This window comes from Mchenga conophoros, linkage group LG22 (genome assembly GCF_057382185.1).
Source record: "Mchenga conophoros isolate Kocher_MC1m ecotype Shallow Benthic linkage group LG22, M_conophoros_male_GT1.1, whole genome shotgun sequence".
Lineage (NCBI taxonomy): Eukaryota > Metazoa > Chordata > Actinopteri > Cichliformes > Cichlidae > Mchenga > Mchenga conophoros.
The window spans coordinates 7,850,116-7,856,608 of record NC_140546.1 but is presented as its reverse complement, the minus strand read 5'-3'; the positions used below and the strand labels follow the sequence as shown (position 1 = coordinate 7,856,608).

Sequence of the window (6,493 nt, the reverse complement as noted above, 5' to 3'; positions counted from 1 at the left end):
TCCTGTTTAGTTTCTCTGTTCTAATTCAGTCTGTAGTATCGATGTTCTGAGTTTTGTTTTGGTGAGTTTGAGGTATCGAAGGTTTTTTCCAGCAGTAAAAGCTGCATTTTGAGGTTGAATCCCGTCTCCAAGAGTCCTGCATTTTGGGTCCACCACTCCTGCCTGCCTGCCACACAGCTGTAAACAGTTGTAAAGTGTAAACAATCCTTTAATGTTTAACACATCAGTGTTTAATGTTAATATTAGTGAATTAATGTATATGATCCTCAGAGTCTCCACAGTGACTCGAATAAATATTTATTCTTTTAATTTGACCATCAAAAACCATCAGAGTAAAACCTCATTTCACATTAAATTTTGTGAAATAGACAAAGAACATACAAATAATCAACTACAGTATCTTCACAATGAACTAAAACACTTTACTAGTTAATTAAAATATATTTTATGTTTCTTTTATGATTTTACTGATGCTGCATATTTTGAATTTTCATACCATTTAAGTTTGATCAAGAAGCTGAATTTGCAGGTGGAGATTTTTAGTTCAGAAAATAAATGAGAAGTGGAGGACGATGAAGCAACGCTGTGGTTTTACTATCATTGTTGTGTACTGGATGCTTAAAAACGATCTGTCTACATGTGTGGTTTTTAGAAATATAACAGAACAATAAGACACTAAAAAATTATTTTTAATCATACTTGTTGTAAGAGCAGTCTGCAGAAAGACAGGCTCAGTGACACCGTGAAGGTTAAAGCTGGTTTGAAATGACTGACACACTGAGACGTGAATGTTTGCTGAGCAAAGCTTTAATCAGAGAAGATTTCATCAGGCTTTAAAGACACAAATGATGTAAAAACATCTATTCTCCATTAAAACGATGTAAATACAGACTGCAGTTTTCTATCAACTTTCTCTTCAGTTAACATGGACGTTACAGGTTCAGTTCCAGGTGTCACTCAAAGTGAAGCTGAAAACATTCAAAATAAAAGCACCAACAAATACATTCAAAAGGAACACTTCACAACAATTATTCTTAATAAATGGTAAACTGATGGGTGATTAACTTTTAGTAAATAATCTACTGTTAACAAAACAAATTATGTTTGATAATGTTTACATGTGTAATGTTGAAGGTGATTCTTATGTATGTAATTAGTTTCTAGTTGCTTGTTCGAATCCTCAGGGAGTCAAATAAACATGAACAGTGAGTGAAAAAGCACATAAATGGTGCTCTCCAGGTTCACTGGGATTTATGGCTCTGCCTGTTTAAGCAGTAAAATTCGATTCGATTCGAGCCATTCGATATAAATTTGTTACAGTCAAATCAGTTTCAGCACGATTATCGTCAGAGGTTTTGGGGCGATTCCCTCTAAACTGAGCTGCATTACTTTAAAATGAGAATAAAAATAGCGATTTATGGTTTGTATCAGTTAGCAAAGATAAATATAAGCCTAGCTGGACCTTAAATGGCTGAGTCATCACTCAGACAGTAAAGTCCATGTTAGAGAAAGAAAGTGAACAAGTAGAGCGCAAGTAGAAACTTCAGCTTCTAAAACATTTGTTTATTCACTTGTTTTTTTTTAAACGTTCCTTGTTACATCAATGAGTTGGTGCATTATGAGATACAGTTTGGGTCAATCGGATCCGTACGGAAGCATTTGATGCAACGGAAATTAACATTATCAGGCCTGTAACAACGAAATATGTTATGGCGACCAATGGCTGCTCTAATATTTGTCAGGGCCTTATCTATCCTGTTTGAATTAATGTCCTCCCCATGAGGCCTAAACAAAGTGTCAAAGACAAACGCCTTTGCACCCCACCCAGATTGACTAAAGAGACTGCTGAGCTCATTAGTGATCCTTAATTTACTATCTGGATTTGCACACCTTTCATAACATGGAGAGGCATAAGAGAAGAAGACCAACAAATTACCAGATATTTGGAAAAGCGGTAGATTCTGCAGAACACGCCACTCAGCATGTTCAGTATATGGATTTCCTTTCCTAGGGGTTACGTCTTTCTTTGTGGCTACCACAAGTTTAGAAGTCTTGAGGATGCCATCTTTCCATTTTGTCTGTGGGTCTGGCATCACCTTTGTGAGGTCATAAGAAAGTTGGTCTGGATTCTTCGGAATACTTGCAGCCATGGCATACATTGTATTTATATTGTACCTGTCACAAAAAAGAAACACACACAACCACATGAATGAATTGACACAAAGTTAAAATATAACCATGGAAAACTAAAAAGTTAATTCAGTTGCTCAGAACATAAAACATGATAATATCATTATTTTCAGTCAAGAAAGGCGAGGTCATCAACATGTCCTCTGAAACAAAGCCAAGATGGATGGTAATGGAGCTGTAGTCCTCTCTACACTGCTCTGTTATCCTATCTGTATTTATTTACATAGAAATCCTTCAGAGAAAGCAAAGTGAAAAGACAAAGAGCAGCAGGAAATAAGAAGTGACAGAGAATAATTATCATAATCAGAGCAACAAAAGTTATAGAGATATATGTTCAATCATCCAGGTAAGAAAATCCCCCAAAATTGATTCTGTTCATCTGGACGTTTTCAGTGGGAGAAACAAAATCGTGTCTGTTCATTTTCTTCTTAAGAAAAAAAGAAAGAAAGAAAAAAACAAACAAATTTTATTAAAAAAGTCTAGTTTTAAATTTTTATTGCTAGTTTTATGGCTAGTTTTTTCCACACCTAGTTTTAGTTGTTTATTTTATTTTTAGTTAACTGTAATAACTCTGCTTGTAACCATATGTCATCACCTTCATAGCTCTGACTGCCCATAAAAACAAATGATAAAAAAAATAATTAGTTTCAGAGACTGTAGACTAGAGGATGCTGACTTACCCGTATTTGATATTTGTTCTTATCTGATTTGCAAGTCCTGCGAGCTTGTCTAAGTCTATCTCAGCCAATTTTCCAGCAGACAGAGAGAAGACCATCGTCACTGTGATCCACCAGAGACCAACCATCTGCACTCAGAGTTTCATAACAGAGCAGAGTTATTGACATCTACACAGGCTGTTTCTCACAGCAGCTTTTCTTCACTCATGGTCTACTCTGTACACACCATCAGTAGTTCATTTATCATTTACACAGTAAAAACTTGTAAAAAAAATGTATAGAGGGACTAGTAATCAATGCTAAGATTTGTTAAAAAGTGAAAGAAGAAAGCTGTCTTCTCACGAAAAAGAGGTCTTTTTAAATGTAAATATAGCTTTAAGGTTAAAATCGCCTTTTCTTCCTCAGGACCTCCACAAACCCCTCACTCAGCCAACAGCTGATTCAAACCCAGAGCTTTTTGCTGTGGAGCACAAATACATTTAACCGGCTGTTACCAAAACATCTTCCACTGAGCGATTTAACATCAGCTGACCCTGATTTGCATGGACACTTTTCCTCAGCTGAAGCTCGATGTGAGACTCTTAAAATGTCAGAATTCAGATATTAAAATAGAATTTAACACTTTTTTGAATAAAACTTTAATGTGGTCACTACTCACCTTTGCTGTTTTGGTGTCCCCAAAAATGTCTGAATCAATTTTAGTAGAGAACAGTGTTTGTACACCTAAACCAGAGTAAAACCATGTAAAATCACTGTTTTTTATCAAATACATCTGTCTTAAGTATCTCTTACCTGCAGTCAAGTGAGCCGTTTGTCTGTTTTTAAACCTTTTTTTTAATTGCTCAGAAAAAACAACAACATTTATTTCAGGACAGGATTGTTCAGGTATCGGTTCATCACCGGCAGTCACATCTGAAACACTCCTGTCAGTGTTTGACCAACATATCCTAATCTTAAGAGCCAATCACAGGGCAGTATCCATCCGGTGGGAGTAACAAAAAACTTCATTTAAAAATGAGCAGGGCTCCAGCAGCTGAGTTGCGAAGCAGGGTGACCTGGGTGAGATAAATCACTCCAAAAAAGGGCATGAAAGTGTTTCTAAGAAGAAAAATGAAGAAGACACAAGGCATGACAAAAAGGAGGCGGAGAAGGAGCTCTCTGCTGCTGCTGCAGAGCAGGACATGCCTGAATTAGAGTCAGAGATTCACACCTTCGCCACACAAACATCTCACATTTCACCTGAAAAATAAATTCATAACTAAGTTATCCAGACAGCCAAAGGCCCCCCAAATACATCGCGCTGTATTTGTGCACATGAAATCGTGCACGCTGCTTTGATGTCACATCAGGCCTCTGAGACACAGGTGATGGTGACCGAGTAACCACGGTTACAGGGGGGTTATTGGGTCATTATAACCATACAAATCAAGAATGTACCTCAGTACTACAGCTTAGCACAAATATAATATGTATGTATATATGTGTACATTAATGTTGCAGTGCTGACAGGTTTTATTTCATGGGTCAATTACTCACTTATAAAAGGGAAAAATGTGCGCACTCCACATCACTAAAGATACAATGCAATACAACTTTATATGTAGAGCACATTTAAAACCAGAGGTGCCCAAAGTGCGTCACAAAAGATATGAACATTTCATTTAAGGGCATTTTAAGCAAATTCTCAATTTACATTTTGCTGTGCTATTTAAATATATTTAAAAATATAAATAAAATACCTAAATATTATGATAAAATAGTCTGACTGCATTCTTTGTACAACTAGGACAGGAGAGAAAACACGAAGCGAGCTAATACAATTAAATTAAAGAAAACACCAAAAGACAAGACAGAGTTTAAAAGAACTGTTATGGCACAGCAGAAGCAGGTGCCCTGAGACGAGGGCTGGTAAAGTTTGAATATACCTATAACCAGTGGCGGAGCGGGGGTGGCTTACTGGGCTTAAGCCCGGGTTGTTTTGTCAGAAGCCCGGGGTCTTTTGGAGTGTAATTTTTTCATAGTTAGATGCCTGGCTGACAACTGTATAAAACAAAAACTACACACAATATTCGAAGCACATAGTGCACACTGTGGGAATTTACGACTGTGCGTAAATCCCCCCTAATATTGGTATGATCCGAGCTCAGACACTAAGCGGGGCGGGGCAGCTCCTGCCTGCGAGTGCGCTGAAACGCAGCCAGGCAGACAGAGGAGAACTGAAGTTTGACCAGGTAACAAAGCAAATCATTCGTACTGTACAAATAATGTAAATATGACGGTGAATCACGAAAGATTGATATCAAACTGATCACTTGACCCATATTACGTTACTTGCTCTTCGAGTGAATCAACAAATGGCGAAATGAAAAGCCGAACAACAACAATGCTGTTTCTTTAGAGAGTCTCAGCTTACATGTGTGTTTATTTCATATATTCAGTTGTTTCCCTCCACGGCTAAATAAATCGGTTTCAGTAATGCACTGATATACAAGAATGGACATAAGGAGCTTCTTTCAAAGAAAACCTCTGCTAGTATTTTATATATTATGCTTTGTATGTTGTTCAGTATATTTCTATGCAAAACAAGAGGAACTTCAATACACAGCAGTATATTCACATTTGTAACCAGATATTTACATACACTTTATGGAAAACACAAGAACATTTTTTTACTGTACAACATCAATTTAGAGTAAACTTGTTTTGTTTTGGATAAATAAATATTGAAATATCTTTTGAATTAGTTAAATGTCAGAATAAAGAGAGACAGAGTTAGCTGTCTATTTTTTTTATCACTTTCATCAAATTTAGGAGTACATGTACACTAAGTTTATTGTTAATTAATGAGAAAACCAGACGATTCCATTCTGAGCTGAAGAAGCTTCTGATAGGTTCGTAGAGTCCATGTGAGTAAATTGGTGGCACAGCTGTGGATGCATATAAGGAAAAACACAGAGCCTGTTTCTTTTAAATGGGAAAATCAAGAGATGTCAACCAAAACACCAGGAAAAGAACTGTGGAGCTCCATAAGTGTGGCTCAGTTTTGAATACAATTTGGTGCCATTTGCAATTAAGAAATAAAGAGTTTATCTCTTTACTCTTAAAGTTAACAAATATGTTTTTATATTTATCAATCTAAAAAAATAAACATTGATGTTACAATTAAAAAAAAAGTGTTTTTATCTGAAGAGTGTGTAAATATCTGGTTTCAACTGTATATTTGATGATTGTCAGCACAAAGAGAGAGAGAGAGGAACAGAGAGGGAGATGGAGAATGAGGACAGAACAGAGATGGAACAAGAGCAGGTGAGACACACATGTTAGTCAAATGGTTGTTTACCAAAAGTATCACCGTATCATAGGTCCTCATGTATCTCGTACCTAGTGTTTCTTTTTAGGTTTGTTATTTTTCAAATTCTATATTTATTAAGTTATGCAGGCTTGTTTGCACAACAAGGCTGAATAATTATATAAACTTTTCTGAATCTAAATATTGTACTTTGGTAGAATTAAAAAAATAAGTGTAGTGCAGGTCTATGATGATTTTTAGTGCTACTATCATCTAGTTCTGATTCTGGTTCTGTCTTGGTTAAGTCCTCAGTAGTCCTGATTTTGAACTCTTGTAG

The 6,493-nt window shown here is 36.2% G+C and overlaps 1 long non-coding RNA gene across 1 annotated transcript; it reads right to left on the bottom strand.

Annotated features, from left to right (window-relative positions):
- Positions 1–799: 799 nt before the first annotated feature.
- On the bottom strand, positions 800–3,871 carry LOC146548727 (uncharacterized). The gene is made up of 4 exons (XR_014890364.1): positions 3,660–3,871; positions 3,526–3,590; positions 2,871–2,995; positions 800–2,175 (listed from the first exon to the last, which is right to left on the bottom strand). It is a non-coding gene; the product is annotated as an uncharacterized LOC146548727 (long non-coding RNA).
- Between the last annotated feature and the right edge of the window lie 2,622 nt (positions 3,872–6,493).